This window comes from Poecilia mexicana, unplaced genomic scaffold (genome assembly GCF_051168715.1).
Source record: "Poecilia mexicana isolate PSO_F unplaced genomic scaffold, ASM5116871v1 scaffold_16, whole genome shotgun sequence".
NCBI lineage: Eukaryota > Metazoa > Chordata > Actinopteri > Cyprinodontiformes > Poeciliidae > Poecilia > Poecilia mexicana.
In genome coordinates this window covers 4416592-4441799 of record NW_028263385.1, presented here as the reverse complement: position 1 = coordinate 4441799, position 25208 = coordinate 4416592, and the positions used below count along the sequence as shown (strand labels likewise).

At 36.9% G+C, this 25208-nt stretch overlaps 1 protein-coding gene across 1 annotated transcript in view; it reads left to right on the top strand.

The window, feature by feature from the left end:
• bbs9 (Bardet-Biedl syndrome 9) overlaps nt 1-25208 on the top strand; it is a 144523-nt gene that overhangs the window by 90843 nt on the left and 28472 nt on the right. The gene's annotated exons all lie outside the window — the stretch shown is intronic.

The window sequence follows — 25208 nt, the reverse complement described above, 5'->3', positions numbered from 1 at the left end:
TTTTAGCCGTTTTTTTACCCTTGAGTTAAAATTTAATCATCGAGAGAAACACCTGTGTACTGTAAAACAAATGAAAAAAAGTTTCATATTTAAAATCATGTAAGTACAAAATCCATATAAAGAAGGATGGAGCATACATTTTAGACACTGTAAAATTTTAAATGGTTCAAAAGAAAGGAAGGCGCAAGTTTAATTTAAGTACCTCATGTGGATATAAAGCAGAGATAACTGCTTGGATTTTTATTATTGTCTTGTTTTTTGTTTTGTTTTTTTTTTCCAGTGGAACAATTGTGACTGCCAAAAACAACCTGCAAATGACCACATTAGGTCAACTGCGTTTCCATGACAATAAACATCACAAAGCTGGAGAGATGCATCTGGAACATTCATTATGAAATATTACAAGTGTTGTGCCTAACACAGAGCCTTGAGGGATGCTTTTTCAATAAGAGGGGTTTTCTTTTTCTCATATAAACACGTTACTTACCACCTGTAAGATTCTCTGCCATTCTTGATAATGAGCCTTTTTGTTGTTGTTGTTGTTTTTCATCATGGTCAAAGTCTGTAGTTACAGGGAGGTCTCTGAAAGTATTTGTTATGCTTTTATGGCAGAATTGTGATACATCTGGTTAAACATTATTAATTTACACCACTTTTTATTAGTTAGCATCTATTGTTTTGTTTGCAGTTGTACAAACCTTTTGAGTAAAATGTTTTTAAAAAACAGTTTTATGGACAGGATATTTCTGAAATCATTTGAAGAAAAGAAAAACTGTCTTCACTTTTACAGGCATATACTAAGCAGGTCTGTTCCCACTGGCGTTTGTTTAAATTGGATCACACTCACATCCTCAGTTGGATTTCTGTGGCCTGTGATTGCCACTTGTATATTTTCATCCATACTCTTCTTTCAGTCTGCTCTTCCATCTGTCAGTTTGATTGAATCACATTAGATCAGAAAGGCTGATATCTTGGTCTGTGTTCAATTCTTAAGTGAGTTTTCTTCTCATATTTATTTCCATTTCCGTCTCTGATTTTTGTCTTCTTTTGTAGGGCTTAATCTCTTTTAGTGTATTACTAGTTTATATAATCCTGAAAACAATAACCAGATGTCGTAGATATACACAGGATTCTAAAAGCATAAACATATGTAAAACAAAGTAGATCTTCTTTGCTGGCTCCTGCCTCTAAGACTCACACACACAGAAACACACTACTACCACAAAGGGGCTTCTAGTGTTTTATGATGGTTTGTCTTGCCTTAACACGAGCACAGATTCTCTTTGATGGGCTCTACTTTCATTAGTGCCTGGTTTGTCTGTGTGTGCTAGATGTGCACATGTGTGTGGTTAATCCACTCAGGCGTCACCGCTAATGAGAAGGGGAGGTGTGGGAGACACTGAGAAGGCGACAGGAGGATCATTAGATACACACAAATATACAAAGTGTACGTCGAGGCAGCACATCAGTGTGCGGAGTAAGTTCTCAGATTTCACATGTGTATCTTTCACTGTGCTTCCATTTGCTGTGCTGTTACCTTTTTGATATGTCACCAACCACACATATTGATTTAACTTTAATAATATTAATCAATTGACTGTTTTTAGGACACAATGTTTAAAAAAATTCTAAAAGCTGATTTGATGTCTGTCACCATTAGCAGGGATCACTTTTATGTATTAATGAATTTATTTCTTTATCACAACCAAAATACATCCACAAAAACAGCAAGACAAACATCACATGGTTAAGATGGAACCACAGAATAAAAGTCGTCTGGAATAAACTATTTTTGGTTCATCAAACAGAATCCCTCAAAATACTCAACCATCTCTAACCCTCTGGCCTTACAAGCATTTTTAATACTTTCACTCATTTATTCATGCCACAGTCAATTCTAGAACAACAGATTCTGACCAAATCAGAATCAGTTGAAACATGAAATTAAGATACAGTAAAAAGAGCAAAGAAAATGTGGTCTGCTTTGGAAAACAACACTGTGCTGCTTTATTTGTAGATTTCTCCAAGGCGTTTGTCTCAGTCAGCTGTCATCAGCCTCATTTTCCCCTTCATTTGAAGAAAACAACAATCAAATGTCGAACCACATACATTCTTATTAGATATTATGATCTAATAAAAGAAATGGTGTTAAGCAAAGTTTAAAATGTTGGTACTGTTTACATAGTGCGTCAATGAAAGATAGCCTATTCCACAGATTTGAGACAGCTGCTGAAGCACATTGTTTTTTATTCAAGTTGTGAAACAACCATGAAAAAACCGGCTGTTGGACTGCCGTTCTCCTGCAGAGTTTCACCTAAGTATTACAGAAGTACATCTCTTAGAGCCTTAAAAACCGCAGCATTTGAAATAAATTCAGGAGCTAAGAGGAAGCCGGTTGTTAGATTACAAGTCTGGAGTCATTTCTTCATGGTGTTTTGGTGCCAGTTAAAAGATGTACCGCTGCATTTTCAACAGAGTTTAAACAATGCAGAGAGAATTGATCTAGACAGACTTAAAGAGCATTAGAGAAGTCTTGACATTACATTAGGAAAGCATGGAGAAGTTTTTCCAGGCCTTTAAGGGGGAGGCATGGCTTCAACTTCGTAAAGGTTTCCTTCTGGTAAAAAACTGATTTCACAAAAGCATTTAACTGCTCTTCTAATTTATCAACTTCATGTTATGTGACAGTTACCTAGAAGTAAATGAATGTATTTATTTTTTTGGAAAATCTCATGATTACAGTTTATTACAATGCGAAGAAATCCTCATGAAGAACACTTTAAAGAATGTAGCTACATCTGGTGGCTCAGCCTCAATCAGTAGCTACAGTAACTCACTCTGGTATTAAAGAAGTTGTGGCTTGTTTCAAGTTGAGTCAGGAGCAATAGTTATGAAATGGAAATGTAGCAGGAGAAGATTCATCAAGATTACTTAAGCTGTCACTGGAATTGGTGGGCAGGTATTTGCAGGAGATGCAAGTTATACTAGGTTTGGATTCATACAAGATTTCTTCAACAAAAAAGACAATGGAGATCCAGTGTGTTTGTGTTTCCTGTGTGTTTGTGTTTTTGCAAAGTTTTGTAGAAAGTACTTTTTTTCTCATAGTGTAAATACTGATGGATATTTAGACTCTAGATTTACCTGGGTACAAGAAATACTTGACAGTATGCACAAGGATGGTTTTATTAATTAAGATGATGTTTCATAGAGATTGATGATGCTCTGATTAGCATCCCTGTTCCTTTAAGACCAGAACTGTCCTTGTAGAGTTATCATAGGTTGACAATATTAAAATCAATCATTTATGTTGTACATGTTTCATTTCCTGTCACAGTCTCATAAGAATATCTACAACAACAAAGAGAAAACGCCGATAAATCATTTTAACTTCATTATACAGTTTATTATCAGAATTGCATTGTACAAATTTGTTTTATTAGGCCAATGTAAACTTTAAAACCCTATTTTCATGCATTGATGCAATCTCCTCCATTACATGCTGTACCCATTGAACTTTGCTGTGTCCTCAGAACAGGAAAACATCAGGTAGCTCACATGGGGCATTGCATATTACAGCTGCTAGTCTACATCTGGCTTTGAAAACACCACAAGACTGGTGATATTACTTTTTCATCTGCTGTAAGCTCAGTACAAAGACACTGCATAAGAACAGTGCTTCAGACCTAAGTTTGTTCCCATTTGGGCTTTATGTCTGTGTTTGTGTATGGTGAACTAAGGCTTAATATCAAAACAGAGACTTAACACGTTTTTCCTTTTGTGACTATTTCTCTCATTTGCTTTCTCTCTCTCTCTCTCTCTCTCTCTCTCTCTCTCTCTCTCTCTCTCTCTCTCTCTCTCTCTCTCTCTCTCTCTCTCTCAACCCCCCCATCCCCCCCCCACACACACACACCAATAGACGCCATTATTACAGGGCAGAACTACAAATAAAAATCTGTAATTAGTATTGTTTGCCAGGGAAAGCTCCTGATCATGTCTGTGGTTTGTGCTTAAAAGAAAACCAGGAAGGAGTTTAAGGGGAAATGATTCGGGAAGTAGCAAAATGAATGAGCATAACATCATTTCCTGACGTGTTCTGATAGAAAGACAGAAAGAAATTGAGCATACTTGCACACACAGTTGGGACTTTTATTAAGCATATTTAAAAACAATAATTGCGGCTGACCAAAGTACTGTACAATAAAGCAGCATGCAAATAAAGCTTGAGTAAAGCAAAAAAAGAAAAAATAAATAACAGGATTGCGATAAAATCACAAGCAACTAAGACAGTGTAATAGTAAAAGAGGGTTAAATGGGAATTAAAAACAGTGAGACGTAGAGCCTGCCTAACACTCATCAGGAGCTTTTGCCACAACTTTGAACAACAACTGATAAGACTGTCCCCTCTGGTTTTGGAGGAGGTTTTGGGGAGAATCAAAAATATTTGGTCAGCTGGCTTAGAACATGATGGGACATGGCACGCGTCTGCAACTTCTGTCCTCAAGTGCCACGACCTTGCAATGTTTGGATGATTCCCAAACATTGCAAATTTAATCAAAGGAATGCTTAATGGCCTTTTTAAAACTAACTGACAAGCCAAGAAAGTAATTTAACCTTTGAATCAGGTGTTGTAGGACGGATGCATAAGTTTGAAGTCTGTACTTCCAGACAGACTTTGTTTTGGCCATTTGCCACAGGTAAAAAAAAAAAGCAGGATTTGATAGCTGAATTGACATAAATCAAGTTTGAGGCAATTTTGATCCTAGATAGGTGAAGAGAGATCAACAGTAGTAGAGCCAAGATCATGAGGATTAAAATATATCACATCAATCTTCCTTTCATTAACCTTTAAGCTAACTGCTATTTAAGGTCAATTCAGATGAATAATGAAGTCGACAAAGCCTGAACTCTGTTATTTACTAAATCTCATCACAGTTTAACAAAAATAACTACATATTATACAAACACTGTTGTGTTTTCTAAGCAGGGTTTAGACTCGACTCTTCTGTAGAGTATATGCTCTATCCTATCTGATGGTGGCAAAGTGCCAGAAAATCCTTCAGATCCACTGGCCTGCTTACAGCTCCCATAAAAACCAGGAACAAGGTAACAGAGAACAAATCAGTTCAAAGCTCATATTTTCTTACACAAAGAAATACTCACATACACCTTCCGCCTACCTGTCTAAGACTTAAAAGTAATTAGGCCTCATGCCAAATCCTGCACGCACAGATCTTTCTGTTAGGGTACCTGGCAACCGGAAAGCTCATCTGGTCGACTTGAAAGGCATCAAACGATGTCTGAGAATTGGACACAGGGAGAGAGAAGGGTAGAGCACACTCCTTGTTTTTCCTCTTGAAACAGAGGGCTAAGAGAAAGATGAAAGGGAGAAGGGAGAGTGTCTTCCTTCTATTTCCTGCCGCTGCATCTCTTTTTGTTGTTGTGCTCCTCCCCTGCAGCCCACCTGGGATCACAGACATGATCCAGACCACAGATTCACACATGCAACCATACGCAGTCATACATGCGAAAACAGGAAAGAACACGTTCATGTCTTGTTTTGTTCCTAGCACATTGGGATTAGACATCAATATAAATACATTTTAACAGTTTATTGTAAATTTTAAGATTATTTTTGCCTTATTTTCTTTGAAGTTAATTTGAACTTGGACCTAACTGGTGTCTTACTTGATCTTATATTTGAGTCTGTAGAGGTCTTATCAAAGGCAATGTCAGATCCCTGCCTGTGGTCTGCTTTGGTTGCTTAGAAATCCTCCCATAGCTACTATCCTTCAGGCCAGAGCCTGAAGGATAGTAGCTATGTGATGACATTATCCTAATGTCACAACTTCCTTCCATTTTAGACCTAAACGAACTGCAAGTACATTATTGAAAATTATAATAAATTGCAATGCTGGTAAAAAGTATCTTCAATAGTCATGCAGACGACTCATTTTATCACTGAAAAAAATTGGGTATAAACGACCAAATCACTAAAACAGCTAAGACTTCATATTATCGTCACACTCCACCTCGTACACACTCTACATCTAAATATTACTCTGACAGTTTCTGTTGCTAATTTGCAGCAGCCTTTCAAGCACATTAGTGTTGCCCCTCAACGTTTACCATTAGCTGCTGTGCTATTCTTCACCCATTAGCAATGTTCTTTATGCATTAGCATGTTGTTAAGATCTATCCATTAAGCAATGAATCCAGATAAAAGCTGTTGCTCATTATTGTCCTCTTGGAAAGCTTCTCAAAATACAGATAAGGACAAGGATATGAGTCAGACTCTGAAAAAATAGATTGACACAAAGCATTTTTTGAAATATTATTTCAGGAAAATGAAACATACTCATAATCTGTTTCCAAGCACTTATGATTTGATAGTGAATTTGGTAGATTTTCTTGATTATTCACCAAGTGTCTCCACAGCAAAAAGGGACATTCAATAGAAAGATTTGGAAATCTTCTGCCTTATCTGTAATTTAAGATTGGGTATTCTTGGTACAAATGTGCACCAATACTCGATGAATCTTTTTTAATGTGATGCATTTTCCTTCTGAACAGTAAATTAACAACATTAGATAACTTTTGATGTCCTGTAGACATCTAAAGTAATTGGTAATTAATTAATTGCTTTTTTAATCTCTGCAACAGGAATCTGGAAGAATATTATACTGTGCTGTGGACACTTTTGGAAATTTATGAACTGGTACTCAGTCAGCTGAGTAGATTGATACACATCAGATGAACCATCCATTCTTAGAGGGAATACAGCCACATCTACAAAATAAAAGACTGAGGAAAAAGTTGGAAATGCCTGCGCTTCATGATGATTTGAGAGGATGCTCTGCTACCCTGAAAACAATTGCACTGTAACCCTAACTCATAGTAATAATTACACAAATTTGACATCAAAATACTCATAAATTATGGGATAATAGATATCAACTAAATTACAGTGTGCCTACTGGTAGATTTGTGTCTTCAGTATCTGCTTTTAGGAAGTTTATTATAATAACTGTTTGCTAATCATGAGTTTTGAATTTGTCTAATATGAAGTCACATCCTCCAGCTTTTAATGTGCAGAAGGAAATCTGTGTAAATTATCACTATTTACTGCAGCCAAATCCTCTCATTTCCAGGTTAGTTATAAGGTCAGTAGCAGAGAGAAGCTTCACAGGTAAAGATACTTGTAATAACTCATTAAGGAGCCAGAGGAGACTTATATCAGCATAGATAAATCACACAGTCCTGAAACGGTACCACAGTGAACAGAGCTACTGATTTTACTGTGGCACACTGTGGCTGGTGGTTACATCCAGCTTCTGCACTCGTACATGAACATGTCGTGCCCAGCAGGCAGGTTTCCTCATCCCTAACAGCATCATCTGGGGCTAAGGCCTTGAGTTTCTGACCCATGAGTCTCTCTTCTATGTGTGTGTTTGTGGTTTTTGATGGGTGTGACAGATAGAGGTCTCTCTATTCAAGGCTCACCCCCCATGAATAAAAACACAGACAGAGAATGAGCTCTTGTTTGGCCATCCACAAACCCTCACCCACATTTACACAGACATTCTGAGGTTAAGTGTCCTTCCAGATGGGGAATAAAATGTGGCTTATTAAACTAAGCCTGAATGCTAGATGTGTGTGCACATAATAGCGAGTGTGTAAATGTTTAATGACGTTTTGAGTCTATAAAAGTGGGTGTGAACATTACACAATGTGTAGAGTGGTCTAGCATAATAAGGTGAAGGTGTCAGTATGTTTAATTTAATGTAAGATGCTTTCTTGTCATATGAAAATAAAAATAAATTAAAAATATAAAGATATTTTCAAAATCCTAAGTTTGAAAATTTAAAGAACAAATGCTCATATTTTGTTGGCAACTACTAGCCCAGCAGTTTCTTTTCATGTATTCTTTCCAGAATGTCTGTGCCTTAAGAGACCGACAGATTTCTATAACAGCTGTGAACATTTACAAATCCAGTATGCTCAATGATGGGGATTAAAAGCTCAAAAGGAGTTAAGGAGCAACTTTACTGTATTCTGTTAGCCTTCCTGTTATCTGCTGAATATTTTTTGCTCTCTCCAGCTTTCTTAAAGGCCAACTTATCTCCACATGTAGATAAACAGGCCTCCTTTTTAAAAGCATTTTCTTTGGCTTTATATTTTAAACACATTGTTGATATGGGATATGGTGCATGTCATCCCCCTTAAAATTGAATAAAGACCATGAGTTCCTCAAAAATTTAGAACATAAAAATGCAAGGACAGAGTTATAATGGTCGTTATTTGTTTAAATACTTGCTTACTTACTTGCTACCCCAGATAAAATACAGACAAATATTGCCCCTGAACCTAATGAGTCTATTCATGAAAGCAGAGTAAGATCTGACAAGAACTTGTGAGAAAAAAAAAAAAAAAAAAAACATAATGCCACAAGTTTTTATAGGACGCATGAACAATTTAATGTTCTTCCAAATAAACCTAACAAATTAGAAAATAAGAAATGTAAAACACAACCCTGCTGTGAAAGTTGAATGATTCTCAGTCAACAAGAAGAGAACAAGTTTAGAAATGAGAGGGATAAAACCTGATGGGTTATGTCAGAGTTGAGAGACTGAAGAAAAAGTGAATACTTACCTTTCTTTAAAAAGCAGACTTAGAAATAAATTTGAGAACGTCATCATTTTAATTACCTGTCAAATTTCAAACTCTGAGATCTCAGCTTATCAACATCAGTAGCAGTACTTTCCTTTGTTCTTGAACTCCAAAGCTTGTGAACACCAACTGAATCCCAAGTACACGGCTATCGCTTCATCTGGTGAACAGTCTTTTTTGGCTCTGGTTGTGTTGTCGGAGCAATGATAGGATGCTTGGCTGTTTAATGTGTGTGTAATGTTCCACTAATGTCTTTGCAGTAGTATTATCTGATCAGCTATTCTTAGTCGGAGGCTAATGCTCGCTGTGATTACAGATAGAGAAGAGAATGGCACTCCAAATATTTGTCGACCAGTCTGGTACCAAGGTAGACCACTGCATTATATAGACTTGTTGAACCACGCAATGGAAAATGTAAGATTTTTAACCTTTGCAACAGCTACTCAGACATGTCATATTAGTATTGCTCATTTATGTAGCATTTGTCTTTGATGGATCATTTATTTGAGAATGTGTTGGAGTCTATCAGAAAAGGATTTACATAAATGACCTTGTTGTTCTTATCTATTATAGAACTCATTAATCTGGATCAGTTTATCTTGTTCCAGGATCCATGGAGAACCACTAGATTTCACCATCACAAATCATGTCATCGCTTCCAATTTGTTTGACAAGCAGTCAGTTGAAATTTCGGCCATAAATAGAAGCAGAATAATACAGGTGGGGTGAGCCAAGATGGGAGTAATAAAACATCTATTTTTATAAAAGGTACAGTTGTGTTGACACAGAGAGATAAAAAAAATGACGATGTGTTGGAACATCAGGAGTGTTGTGGATTACATAGTGAACAATGTTCACATCTTCACTGAACCAGTGAGTATCCATTGTTAATCCCAGGGCTTCACAATATATATTGTGCAACATGTCCTCACTGACCTGGTCTATCCTTCTCTGGACCTCAGAAGCCACTGATGAGGTTTATCAGGCAAACACTGTGGTTGATTCAACTTTAAGAGTTGTTTAGTTTGGGACATATGGGTATTTTTAGGATGTACCCTCTCCTCAAAATATCATCTTTGTCTGTTATCTAAAAAACAGCTCCTGAAGTGACTTTCACTTTATTTGTTCAATGTTAAAAACCTACTAAGATCAAACCATCCTCTGCAGTGGTACACAGCCTAGTGGGAAAGGGAGAAAAATAAGAGCTGTTAATCCTCTGCATCAAAATTAGACATTTAAGGCGGTGCAGACTATGTAGTTCCTGGATACCCCCATCTTTAATTTTAAAGGGGACCTATTATACTTCATTGAACAGGTTAGGGTAGGTCTATCTGCTCTACAAAACATGTTCATTACATTTTTTGCACAAAATCATTCTAAGATAATAGGATTTTAGTCTGCTCAGTTTTGAACTCCTTTCATAATGAGCTGTTTTAGGGCCTCTTGTCACTTAAATCCAAATATGTTGCTGCTGTCATATGGTTACTCCCCACCAACTCAACTTTTACACTCATATGAAAGTGGCTGGAAACTGTTGTGCAATTATTCAAACGTATATCTTTGACCTCAAATCTGACACAAAAGCAGAAGAAGTAGAGCCTCCTCCACAACCAACAATGATGTGGCAAGTAATTCTGGGATGTTAAGTATACAATAAAACACTCTTTTCCAGCAGCCGTTGTTCAGTGGTAAAACCAGGTGACCATCACTTGGGTTACAATGTAATGGTGCAGTGCCTGTCAATTGTGACTTAACAATTGGGAGGTTATTGAAATGTCTTACTTTCGAGACACTGTAAAACATTATCATATTACCTGAAAAAATCTGAGTGGTTTTCTAAAGCGCTTGGGCTATTTTTAGAAACAGTTGAGACCTAATTGGAAGTACAAAAATGTGCAAAATATGATTTTGCATAATAGGTCCCCCTTAACATGCACACCACATTTCACTTGGAAAAACCCCTGATGAAGACTTAGATGTATTAGGAATGACTGTATGTCCCTTCTGGTCTGGGAACCACTTGGGTTCCTCCAGGTAGGGGATATGGAGTGGAGCACAACTCCTAGATTGAGAAGAACTGAATGTCTACTATGTAGGGCATGGTCTGTGCTATAGCATTAGCTTGAAGTAAGCAGAGCAAACTAAAAGAAAAATGTAAAAAGCTCAATTTAAAACACAAAAAAACACAGTGGCAAACTGAACATCCATCCCTACATCAGGAATAGGAAACAATAGATTTGCCTTGATTGGTTGACCTTAGTGACCTTAATAAAAGCATAAGATTTTTTTATTATTTTTTTAAAGTACCCATTTATTCTACAATGGTTTTTTTTACATTAAGTTTTAGTCAAGTTTGTTACAACATGTACCTTCTGGATGATGTTGTTTAAATCATAAAGCACTGAACTGTCTACAGTCGTGAAAACTGAAAGTAACATACAGAACAGATGTTGAGACAGGAAATCTGTACTGATGTATTTACACAAACTCACTCTGTGTTTCCCCCATCTTTTCACATATGCCTCAGTGTGTTCAAACTTCAAAGATATAATTTACACAATCTTTGCACAATCAAGAATGTTGAGTTTCTCTTATTTACCACAAGGGCTAAACAAAATATTTGAATTGAACAACAGCAACTACTTTGGGAAAAATGTATATGTTTATGTAGCCAGGATGATGCAACAGGGAGTTTCGTCCATGCAGTTTGATTTATCAAAGGCGTGTTGATAAGTTCTGTAAATTATGGATAAGAGGGAGTAGGAGACAGAAGAGGGATGGGAAAAGAAACAGATTTAGGGATAGTGAGGGGAGGTATAAAGAGGCAAAAAAGGGAGAGGCAGGAACCGTTCGCACTACGATAACCATCAACAAACCAGACAGTCTTTGAGAGCTGGAAACCCAGATGTGTATTTGTGTGTTCCCCTCAGGTCATGTAACATGTGGTAGGGAGCCGGTGTTTATGCAGTAGTGTCCATTCAGACCCTGGCTCCTGAGGGAACCTTACAGAAGGAATGAAAGCTCTTCCTCTGGGAGGCCCATGTAGGAAATGCAGCTTCCATCTTGGTGAAACCAGCCTTTACACCTCCTGCTGCTTTTCACATTAGGCCTACAGCAGCTATTTTCAGCTGAATAGCCATTAATCTAATACATTTTATGGGTGCTAATAGTTCACTTTGTACATTTCATGGGTCATTTAAACCATACATGGTATGACTCCTGTAAATTTCCATAATGGAGTTAACTTAATTTTTTAAATTTATAAATAAGCACATAGCAAAATGTGTTTTTATACTTTGATACACATTTTATGAAAATAAATTACTCACTAATTACTCCTAAACTCATGTCGATATGCAGTCTTTTTAACATGCCTTTGAGACTTGACTTGTACTTTCCTTACATGGTTATTTACTTATTATAAACAGTGCTTGTAATCAAAATAGTGTAAGCATTCTGCTAAAGAGACCATTTTACAAATTCAGTGATCTTGAAAAATTAGGTAAATTTATTTATTTATTTATTTATTTGTCCTGCATTTTTCTGCAGAATCTGCAGAAATCTAATTTGGAAATTATGCTAACATTGATGGATTTAGAATTGTTTTCTATTCAGCTAAGATCCTTTTTTTATAAATAGAGACCCATTATCCACACTAGCAAACATAAAGTGATATGATTATGTTAATGGATAACCTGACTCTGATGAAATGATGTACTAATAGTCAGTAAAATATGCAACACCACATTAGAAAACATACGTTTTTGTACATTTAAGATAGTTTACCTCAATAGATTTTATAGAAAATAGGTGAAGCACGCCACCATGTAAATTTGCACATTTTGTACTGCATTACTAAGCTTTTTAATGATATCAAAAATGTTTGCATAATGTACTTTATTCTTTCTGAATAAATTTATTCTGTCCCAGAAAAATGTGATTACACACTTAAAGATGTACCAAAGTCAATAAGCTAAAAATGCTGAAAACCTGTTTCACAATGTTAAAACTCTGCTCTGAGTATAAATTTGCTCCTATAGACAGAAGCATAGCAGTTTTTGTGGTGATCATAGAATGTTTTTCTTTGTAATAAAAGCTCTTTTTTGTTGCTCCCCCCTTGAATTCCCTCAACCTCACCCCTACCCCCATTTTTTTTTAAACAAGGGACCTTTAATTTGGCGTGAAGGAAGCAATGAATTGTAGAGTGTACTTTTCCACCGGCTGCCTGGGAAGTGTAGGCCTCTTTCCCTATCCTCTGCCCTGTGCAAAACCCAATAGGTAACATGTGTTTTATTAGAGCCCCTACTGAACTCCTCGCCCTGTCTCGTCCTCTGTATGCCTTTACCTGTTTGACTTTTCTACTTTTATTCACTTTTGTAAAATGTGCTGATTTGTAATTTAGGCACTACATAATTTACATAAAAAGCACTATTTTCTTTTAATATTGATCTTTCTTGAATGACAGATTGCAGTAATGCATTGTGTTATTTCAAGGGGAGCTTCTGTGTGTGTTTTTAGAGGATGTGCAGATAGTTTATCAGAGGAGACGTGTCAATTAGCTTGGGGGCTACAGACGGTAGAGCAAGAGTTTAAGGGTCAAAGCGGGGGGAGGATTCGTCAGCTGCCACTATTTATAAAAACGTACTGTGTCCTTGTGCATATGTGTATGTGCTACGCTCAGGGCTTCATTGTGGGTGAGTAGACACTGAGCAGACAGAGAGCAGACACATCTCTCTGTGTGTGGCGACACATACCACTTCAACAAGACTGACAGGACAAAATTCAAATTGTTGTCGCAGAAACATGTTGCCCTATGTTGTGTTTCTTCTAACGTGTATTTTCACTTGACTTAAATTCAAAGCAAATAGACTTGCAAACTTGCAAAAAGTTAACATATGTACCACACATATATTATTACTATACATCATAAAACATTCATATTGTAAATTATGTTAGGAATCTGTTAAAATTGTTTATGGACGGCTTTGCCTGTAGTCCTGTTAAAGTTAAACTGATGAAAAAGAAACACTGCTTGAAACAGACAGCATCAACGAGGAGCTCAATCACAGCTATGTCCTGAATTTGATCCTAAATTATAAACAGCTATTTGATATATCTGAGAAAGTGAGTGTAACCTTCTGGAAAAAACTGTTGGCTTGTTTGTATTTCCTCTAATTATAATTCTCTCGTCATCTTCCTGATGTTGATTGAACTCATTATTTTTGGGATATTTGGTGTAATCAGTGTAAATACCCAGATTTCATTAATCCTTCATGATCCTTAAAAAAAAAGAAGAATATATTACACTCTAAAAAGAAAAAAGTTGAACCAACTTAATTGAATTGCTTCTGTAGGTAACAAGCAATTCAATTAAGTTTATCCAACTAAATTTATTAAGTTTAACCAATTCAATATATTATAATCATCCAACTCAATTTGTTAAGTCAGTCTTACTCAAATCATTTAGTTTACTTCAAAAATGGTAAATAAACTTTTGACCACTGAAAGCACATATTCACACATTTATTTAATGCTCAGATGCTAGGCAACTTGGCATTAAGTACCCAGGGGACACATTAACATACGGCAGGAGGAAGCTGGAATCAAACTGACAACCTTCCAATTACAAGGCGACTACTCTATCCACAGAGCCACAGTCACTTACTGGGAATGTGTCCCTGTAAACTTGAGTCATTTTGTCAGACATGGGACACAAACTGAATTATTTCAAGTAAAGTCAAAGTGAAAAAAGGTTATTTAAGGAAAAGATTTGTGTATTTAGATGACACTGTAAAAAGATCATTTAAATTTAGTTTGGAACTTCTTAAAAGTTTGAGTTGACTTTCTGTAGAATTAAATCAAAGAGATTTAAAATGTTTATTAGAACAAAATAAATGATTTGAGTAAGAATGACTTAAATTTGTCATGTTAAACCCCCTTATGAATTAAGTTATAAAAACTTAGCAAATTGAGTTGGAAGAACTTAGTAAATTGAGTTGGATGATCATAATAAATTGAGTTGGTCAGACTTAGGATACAAAACTGGCGTTGAACTCAATTGTTTTAAGTAAAGTCAAAGTGAAAAGTTCCTTCAGGTTAAAGATTTGTAAGTTTTGAGTTGAATGAACACAAAAAAGTAAGTTGTCATAGCAAAAGCAAAAGAATTAAGTTAAATTAATGTAAATAAGTCCATAAGATGAACTACAGCCCAAAAACACTTTTTAGAGTGTAGAGGTGAATAAACAAATAAAGGGAACGTTCATTCTGACTGAGATGACTCTAAGGTAGTTATGTTGTTTTCCAATTTCCCCAGAACATCTTAAGAATCTTGAAATCACCTTTTCCTTTGAGAGCGTTAATGTTTTCCCTAGCAGAGTGAGAAGTGATCGGTGTCAGTAGAAAGAGTCGGTTTGGTCTTTCTTGTCTTGGCTTTGACTCAAAACAAAGTACAGGCTTCAGACCGCAGACAGAAGTATTACGGGTACATAATGGGTTCTTTCCTCTCCATCCCCTTTGGTGTAGCTCACACCCTTTTATTCTTGCCCCATCTTCGTCCCTTCCTTCACTCACACACCAGTCACACTGCTAGTGTGTGCTCAGTAATAAAAAGTGTGTGTGTGTGTGATTGCAGTGGACATGATTAGTTTCCTTCATTAGGCTAAATGCCGGGATTTTCTCCATGGCAAATATTGAGCCATGGAAATGAGACATATGCGCGCACACTCTGAAACGACATACCTCTAAAACCAATCTAATGCGTGCTCAGAGTCCCAGACAGGACATTCCTCATTTATTCAGCAAATAGTCATTTACCCACATGTTCCCACAAATACACATGCATACATTCTGCCTAAACTCTCATCTATCTCCATGAAAATGGACACAAAATCACACACATGTGCAAGCTGGTACAGATTTTGGCTCTGCCCTGTTTTGGGGCTCTTAATTAATCCCAATTATTAATGAGACATGATCAATCCCAGACTGCGCTGAGCCTACAGTCGCCACATGTGTGTGCTAGTCGTCTCTCAGCAACACAAAGTTTAGCTAACAGTTAGGAAATGGTACAAAAAGAATGAATTAAGCTGTCAAAAGCAGATTTTTGGCTAACCATGATCAACAATGTGTTGATGTTCTGAAACGCGTAGGTAGCTGCGCCAACTCACTGAAGAAAAAAGACGGGCGAGGCACTTTACCCCTAAAGATCTGTGCATCAGTGTATGAATGTGTGCACATTTGTGAGTGTGATTGGGTGAATTTGGTTCTAGTGTAAAGTGTTCTTAGTAGTTGGTACTACTCAAAAAGTACTGTACAAGGTTACGTGTCTTAGTTAATCTGGCAACAGATCCCTGGGATGAGGTTCAACATAAGCTTCACAAAGAAAATAGATCTTCACATGTGGAGATTAGGAAGACTGTATGGAAACCATTTCAAAGCAAAAATATGAAGATTTTTTATTCAGTGAACTGCCAACTTTCACAGTTCAGTATTCGCTTATTCCCCTATTCATGGATTTTCCTGTGGAATGTGACTTCAAATTATTCACGGAAAATGTGCCTATTTTCTGTTTTTCCAAAGCAAATGCAGCTTGGTAAGCTGAAATACCTAAGCCAATGCTGCTTGACATGCTATTGGCTGACGACAGCAAAGCACTCAATTCAGTAGCACCATTATTTGTCTGTGTCGCTGATTGTCTGTAACCCCAAATGCAAAAATAAGGAAACCTGTAGATATTAGCTTCTGCAGTTGTGTTAAGACAGTTTCCAATGTGTACATTGAATCATACTGAGGTGTATTTGTGTTTTGAACAATTAAAACAAGTATTTATATATTTTCCAAGAGGGTATCAGGCATCTGCAGATTTTAGCTCTTCGTGGGCAGCTGTGGTCCCCAACCTCTGTAATTATGGGGGGTCTTCTGTAATTTCATTTGTGCTCAAGTTCAAGCATTTAAGTCAAGTCAAAGACTCAAATGTAACACAACTCTATCCATTTATTTTATGCCATATTTCATATTTATAGATGAAAGCCCTTCTTTATATCTGATGTGACTTAAATGCATTGTTAGTTTATTTACTGCAGGTAAGCCACTAATAATGTTTTCAAGAGAAAACCCCAGCTATATAGCTATATAGAAGCCTGGATGTTGTGTGGTAATAATCCAGTTCACAGTTTGGAATATTGATTGCTTTGTGTTATTCTGCTAAATGCTGCGTGTTTGGTTTGGATGTTGCTGTGAACTTTCAGAGTGCGTGCCGCAGGTTGCTCTTTAAAGATCAGCACTAATACGTTCTAAATCAGGTACACATGGACATGTATATTTATCAGAACAGGAATGTCAAAATCCCAGCCTCTGTTCAAACACCTATATGATCGCATTTAAAAACATACATCCACTGACATGTGCGTAATCCGAAACCACTGATTGGCCATGGAGTCACTATCTGATTTCCCAGCACAAACAGAGGGGCAGCTATGTGCTGAGCTGGTGCTGCGCTAGCTGCTGGGTGAGGAAGAGGATTTAGCTCAAACAAAAGCAGCAGAGCCCCGACCAGAGCAAGAGGCTGTTGAGTTTGATGACCTTTCCACTACGTGTGTGTTCATATTTGTGTGTGTATGAAAAGAGAAGAAATCTACATGCAAACAGTGTCAAGGTGATATGTGTGCATGAGGTCATTTCAACACTTAACCGTCTCCCATCTCCCACACTCTGATGCATAGTGAGTGTGAAATTTTAGGGGAACTCCCTTAGATGGAGGTACTGATTAACTCTGGCTTTATACATGCTGAGAGCATTTTTTTTGTCTTTTGCGGTGTATGGAGTTATGGCCCAGTGTTTATGGCACAGTACATCTCTCTGCAAAGATACTGAGCGGTGTTTATGTGTATTTGTCAGATTATGTGTATGGGTGTGGAAGTGTGAGAGGAGGAATGAACAGTTTTCTTGGAAGCATGGGCTTTGACATTTGTCTGAGCTTGTGGTATATGTGTTTATATCTAGCTCAGTTTATGTGTTAGGCTGTTTATCGCTGTATCTTTTAGAGAAATGTTTATGCAGTCAAACTGGTCTTCTCTTCTAAAACACTGATTCAGATGTAGTTACTTAGAGGATCTTGCTCTGCTGCTCTGTTTGTCTTCTTGTTTTCCATCAGCCAACATCAATTCAAATCAGTGGGTATTTACATTAAAGCAGCGCTTGGCCCTTATTTTCCCTGGTTGTCTATTTTTGTCTTGGTCTTCAGTTCCGGGTTTTATTTTAGATGCTTAATCGGCTTCTGATTAGACTGGTACTCCTTCTAAAAACCATCCGTTACTCCCAAATTACCCCTTTACTCTGTCTTGTAATCATCCTAAAAATTTCTCGGAGTAAACTGAGAATTTAAGCGTAACAATCAGAATCGTTTTGCATTAGTTAAGAGTAGTACATTAAAAAGAACTCAAAAGTGAATCACAGGATTCGGCTTGATTTGGTTAGCAGTGTTTGTATTTGATATTTACAGAATGTCAGAACGTGGATAAAATTTTCACAAGAACATCTGTTTTATTTGACACCCAGTTTATGTCAAAATACAGTTAAATCTGCCTTGAACTTATATTTTAATAGTGAACATATTCAGTTTTTCCTCATGCTACCTGCTGTCCCTACCCCTCTTGTTGCTGTCCACTGATGATCAGCTGGCTACACTTTTACCTTCCTTACAAAAAAAAATTAATTCAAAACTTTTTTCTTAAAGCTACAGTGGACAAATTCAGAGGGAAGTGTTTTTAGAAGTCAACAGGCTGGCTATTTAAACAGATAGCCAAACTAACAACGGGCTTAAAATCTAACACTAAATATTAATTTAGACGGAATACAGTGTTTATTTGGTGATTAAAGTAACATAATGTTGTAGCTGCACTAAGAATAGTTGTAGCTGTTTTGTTTTCAGTTACAATCAAATGGAAAGTTATTTTTAACTGGCATAACTGGTTCTGTTATGCCAGAGAGTCAAGAGCAAAGTTTATGAATTGTTCTTGGAGGTTTAATGTGCATATGGGTTGCCAGTTTATTGAGTCAAATGAGTAAATTAGTCTGTTTTTATGCATAGTTTGTCATTCCCAGTCTTTAGTAATACTGTTACTCTCTGTCCTCCACACATTAAAGCTGCAGTCTGTTAGAGTGGTGTAGGTATTATGTGGTCTCGGGTGTGGTTTTTCTTCACAGATTCTTCAAAAGAAAAAAAAACGTAATTGTTTGTGGATTTCTATAATGGCTAGAAGGATTTATTTTGCAGCTGCTAAACCTCATACCAAACAACATTAGGGGAGTTTACAGAGTATCTGTTTGACTCAACTAAATGTGGAAGGATAGCCTCACTGGCCAGAAAACACAACAAAATGAAACCTAAGAAAGATGTTCAAACACCCAAACCAGAGTCGTTTTGCTCACGGGATGGTTCCGTTTCACAGTTTCCATGTCGGTTCATGCTGCTTTGGAAGTGGCTCAGACAAATTTTTGGAATCCCTGAGGTTAAGATAGCTGAGGTATAATTATATGTGGTTCTTTGTCAAATCACCAAACTGAGCATTCCTGCACAGTACTTTTTAAGGTCAGCCACTCACACAGATTTATATTCTTTAGAATATTCTGTCACTTTTTTAGCATAATTTATGTTGGTTTGTTTTCCGTCAAGAATGGACACCTCAAAGCACGTAGAGTCTCTGAGTAATATCACATTTTCTTTAAACCAGATTACTAATGCAGTTTACATTTAATGTGACCCTTAGGTATCCTGTGACTTAGATTTGCATAACAAATATTACATCTTATACCCACACTCTAACATGCATGCCTTGAAAGGCATACAAAGATCAGGAGTTTTAAATAAGTAAAACTCCTGATCTTTCTTTGAAATTTCCTTTCCATGTATCCGTTACTATTGAGTTTACAAATAAGTTTGTGAGCGAAGCCACAAATTAAATATGAACAATTCCATGAGCCTCTCAAAAAGAGATGCTATATAGTGATGCATATAGGCACCAAATATCACACCAATGCCCCAAAAATACCATGGCAGGAATTATGCTATGCTATGCAGATGCTCTATTTGCACAGATTTCTCAAATCACCTTACAAAATGCTTGAAGTGGCCCTATTTGAGGGCAGCCTTTCTTATAATCTGATTAATTCAGTGAATAACATTTAATAAATGTGTATGGAACAATGAGCAATCATCCTAGATGGTCAGGTGATCATTAAATATTTAAAACAAAGAAAAATGAATAAACAAATGGAGGAGACATTATATTATAGACCCTTTGTGCTTCTTTTTTTCAAATTTAGATTCCCATTTAGAAGATGTAGCCTTTTAAATTCACCAAAACACTTGACAAATTACAAAACAGTAGCTTGTAAGAGTATAGAGACAGACCACAAATAACTGGGCCCATCCCAGTGAGACCAGTATTGACGGAGTCCAGCAATGAAATGCTTTTTTCCCCAACCAAAGTTCCAGTTTTGGGGTTGTTTTATGATTTCCAATGTAACTTACTAAACTAAACGGCATACAAATCGAATTGTGAGAAACCAAGTCATTCAAACCGTTTTCCATTAAATTGCTCCTTTTTTCCTGTGTGTTCATGTAAAAATCTCTTCATGCACACACATGTTTGTGTGAGAGAAAGAAATGGGGACAGAGGATATGAAGGAGTTAAGCAGGGAAGTGCTGGAGCCAGAGAGATTGACCCAGACATGACCTGCATATGAGAACATGGTTTAACCCTGGTCTCCCATTTGCACTCACACATGCACACACTGAGCAGCTCATCCTGAAATGATGAAGAGATAAAAGTGTGATTGCTTGGCTTGTTTTTATTGCTGGATTTGTAATATAATGTGCAATAATCCCTTGTTATGTTATTTTACGACATGAACACCCCAACCTATTTTTGTACCCTGGAATGTTTTGGAGACAAGTGGGCAAAAACATGTAAAGAAAATAGCTTTAAAAAGCTTGTTCCATTTTAATAATATGTATTTTTAATACAGTTAAATTCTTTACATTTTCTTAGGAATATAACTATGAACTTTTTAACCTCTCTGAAGTAATAATTATAATTTTGGCCTTTGCAGCCTGTTTCTATTCCAGTGCTGCTTTTCTCTTGACCTCCGTCTCACTTCCTGGCAGTTAACCAATCAGATACAAACTCTCTGCTGGTTTAGGAGCACATTGGCTGTGAACAGGGCCTATTCATCATCATTATCCTCACCAACCATTACTTGTGATTGTGTTTAAGATTGTGAGCTAGTAGCAGGGTGGGTGGCTGAGTAAAAACATGCCAGTGATTATAGACATTTGTGTTGTTGTTACATCCATTTTAATAAATCATTTCAGTAATACAGCCTTTATTTTTTGTGAAAATCATAGCGATTTGTTGGGGTTAAATAATTTTCTGCTATTTGTCTTTTTAGGTTTATTTGTAGTTGTAACATTTTAACAATGCTGTGAAGCATATTTAATAGAAGGTTTTACACCCCTTGAACTTCTTAACATTAATCACATTATTCCCATGAATATTAATGTTTTTATGGATTTTATGTGAAGGGTCAACATAAAGCAGGGCATAATTATGAAGTGGAAGTAAAAGGATAGAAGTTAGACATTTTTGGACTAATAATCGGAAACGTATGTTGAAAGAAAGAAAGTCTTTGAAGTTTGGACTTCATAAATGAATGAAGGTGAGCTGTGGTCTAATTATAGAACAGTACTTGTGGTGAAAAACCAATCCTGCGCATCGCCGTAAACACATCATCCCCACAGTGAAACATATTAGTGGTGGCACCATTCTAGGGGATGCATTTCTTCAACAGAAACAGAATTCAGTTTGGAGTAGATGAGATGCCGCAGTAAGCCAGATTCTGGTTCTACTGCTGGTTAAATGGTGCTAATGGGGAGTTTTCCTTTCCGCTGTCACTACATGCATGCTCAGTATGAGGGATTGCTGTAAAGGCAATGGCGAAATGCAATTGATTGTCTACTTCTGATATATGCTAATCCAGGGAGAGAGAATGCTACAAATCAATGAGTTGATGCAATCGCCTAGGTTTCCTTAGATAGAAAACATTTTAAACAGTTTGAATAATAAGACATTTATTTTCTTGATAAGGCCAAAATGAAAATGAGTTTTACACCGCTTGTTTAGACCGAAGAAAATCTGTATTTGAAGACAAAAAGTAGTCCATATCATTTAGAAAAATAAAAAGTACAAGATAAAATATCAAGTAAAAAAGGACATATCCATCACAAAGCAGATAAACAACTATTCTAATATTTAAAAAAGCTACACCTATGTCTAATATTGCTATATGTTGCAGTTGTCAGAGCTCTTGTTATTAAGTTGTTTGATACATCCAAGTGGCACATAAATTTATAGATGAAATTCCTCAGCAAAGCATGAAAAGTTGGTATGTTACTCATTGCAAACATTTGACTCGCAGATGTCCATCGTGGAAGTCTGAGGAGGATCTAAATGAATCCTAATAAGCTACTGGCAGTTTCTTCCTTGTAGTTTTACTGTTGTTACTGCACAGATGAACAATATAAAAATAAGTGTAAAAAAGATAAAAGCATAATTTTATGTTATAATGGGACAATATTGTTGGTGACATGCTACAGCCGTCCAATTAGAGTCTGATCTAAATTATGCCAGTAAAAATCCCTGCATGGTGACGTTGAGTGCCTCAGTTAGTGGAGGTAGTGCTCTCCGAAAAAATCTATAAATAGGCAAATTTACTGTGAATAGTTTGGAGTCATGTTCCAAAGATCATCATTCATTTTTCTGATGTTTAGTAAAATACACTGTTGCTGAAAATCATGTGCTACTCACATAAACTATTGTTAACAACTTGCATCTCCTATCTCTTTATCTTTCTGTCCCCAGATTCTGTATTCTTGCTGATTTTCTCCACATTTTTCCTCTTCTGTTTTTCACTCTAATTGCCCTTTTCCATCAAACAGCTGACACTGAGCAGAGGACATTTTACTGCATGCAGAACGTAAACCTGTCATCATGCAGCGTCATTACTTTGTATTCCTGAGCAGCGACAGTCTCTCTCAAGCATGTTGTCTTTTTCTTGTCATCCATCTGTTTTCACTTCACTTCCTTCCTCTCCTTTTTTCCTCTCTTTCCCTCCATCCATTGATCTTTTTCTGGGATCTCCCTTGCCTCATTTTTTTCTGTCTTGTTTTATAACATCATTTATTTCTAAAGGTCGATGTTCTCTTTCTCTCACGCACGTACACTATCTTCTTTCTTTCACTCTCCTCCCGTTGATTCCTTGGCCAACATTCTCAAACTGCCTTGCACATGTTAAACTTGGCGCTGAGCTCAGGAAGCTGGAACAAACCTGCTCAGTGCATGCGTGCTTGTATGAGTCCAAGAATTGATTTACATAAATAAGCACTACCGTATTTAAGGAGTTGTTCCGGGCTGTGTAAGATGTAATACTTTTATTTGGTTTTATTGGCATAAATCTAAATAAACCCTCTCATTACTTCAGAGAGAAGTCATGTTTTATGTCTTTTTTTCCTTCTTCTCTGAATTTTAGTTGATTATTTTTCCCATTTTCTTTGACATGTTGATTCTCTTGCACCTTTTTCGCAGTGCCTTGCAAAAGGTATCAATACTCCTTTTACATTTTGCCACATTATAACAAACTTTGTTGTATCCATCAATTTGATGGAAATAATCAGTATTTTCATCCAGTTACAAGTGAAAACTCTTAATGCAGGAGTCTTCAAATCCAGGCCTCGAGGACTGGTGTCATGAAACACATTTAAATGTGTCCCTGCTTCAAAAAAACACTGATCAATTTTTTTCACTTCTAATTGCGATACAGATATCTGAGTTTTGGATCAGCCAATACAATCCAATACAGAAAAACGTTGCTGAATTGACTTCAAACCATTTTTTAGCACACTTAAATACACCAATAGATTTACACGTTTCGTCAAACGTAATACCAACAAAACTTTAATTTATTCAGTCAATGCAATTAGGATTATAATAGCAAATCCAAAATAAACAATAAAGAAACTAAAACTGACTAAATCAAGAGGCTGACTACCTTGGTCAAACATGTAAAAAATAAACTGCAACAAACTTTCCTTCATATGGTTCAGACAATGCAATTAGGAATTGTAAGTGTAACGGAAAATAAACAATAAAGCATAAAGTCGCTAAGGGCACAAAGCATTGAATTAGACTATATCGATGTGCCCATATGGATCGAGCACACTGTCACCGAGACTCAATCTAGAGTTCTGTAGTTCAACATTTGCCAACTTAACATTTTCACTACAACTTTCAGACAAAAAAATCAGCATTCAGCCAAAACTGGAATCAGTAGTTTGGCGTTCAGCCAGAAAAATGCAATCAGTGCACCACTAATGAATAACTTAGCAAGACACCATTTTTACTCCCTTCCTCTTATCTCTCCCTTTATCCAGCTCTTTGTCCCACAGTGTGTGATCTTTGTGAATGTGGTGTCCACAGTAACTTCCTCAACAATGTGTCCTCATGACACTCTTGCCTCCACAGACAGCTTTTAATTATCCAGTCAGCAGGTAGTTGTCCATCTCTCCATCCTTCTTACATCCCTCAATCTCTCCCACACAAATCAGAGTTCATCCCTGCTTTCTGATTTTCTGGAAAACACACAGAGCCCTGCTGATGTTCCCACTCCGACAGCCAAGTGTCCCGCCGTTAGAAATACTAAAACATTCACTGCACTCCAAGATTTTGAAGAGATCAGAATAACAAAGCCCTCATACAATGGTCACCCCTTTTTCATTGTTATTGGAGAAACACAGGTGACAGTTGATGTCTCTGAGAGTTTTAACCAGAAGATGAGGTCATCTAGCCCTTTGTTCCTCCTCTTTTTCTCCCCTCCCTTTCCACCATAAATAACCACAGACGTGAGTAAGTGTCCGCAGAGTTGAAACAGCTGAAATGATTATAGAGAGAATTGGAAGAATAGAGAGCTGATAAGAGAGGGGGCGTCACTCATCTCAGCCCACATTAAACGAGTGAGGACGAGGAGATGTGGAAAGTGGCTGAGGTCATTTTCTCGTAACTCATTTCAGGTCATCATCTGCTCTACCCTCATTTTACGGGAGCCCAGAACTCGTTCTGCTTCTATCATGTTCAAAGCCCGTGTTGTACTGCAACTTTCACATGAAGCCAAACTGATTATTCTTTATTTTCTGTGAAAAGTTTTTTCCATGACAGGTCAAGAGTCAGACTCACCCACAGAACAGCACCTCTGTTCAAAGCCACTTCAGCTGGGTACTAGGGTTAAGCCAAGGTCTCCTGAAAAACAGTCTTCATTGTCTGTCCCTACATGGCATTTCCTTTGTTGGAAGACAGAGAGCTTTTATATTCATTTACTATCCATTTAAGCCGTGCTTTTCTTCACCACATAGACATTTAATTTTGCTGCTGTGAATGACATTTCCAACAAATTCTTTCCTTTTCTGACCCTGAATAACATAAAAACACCAA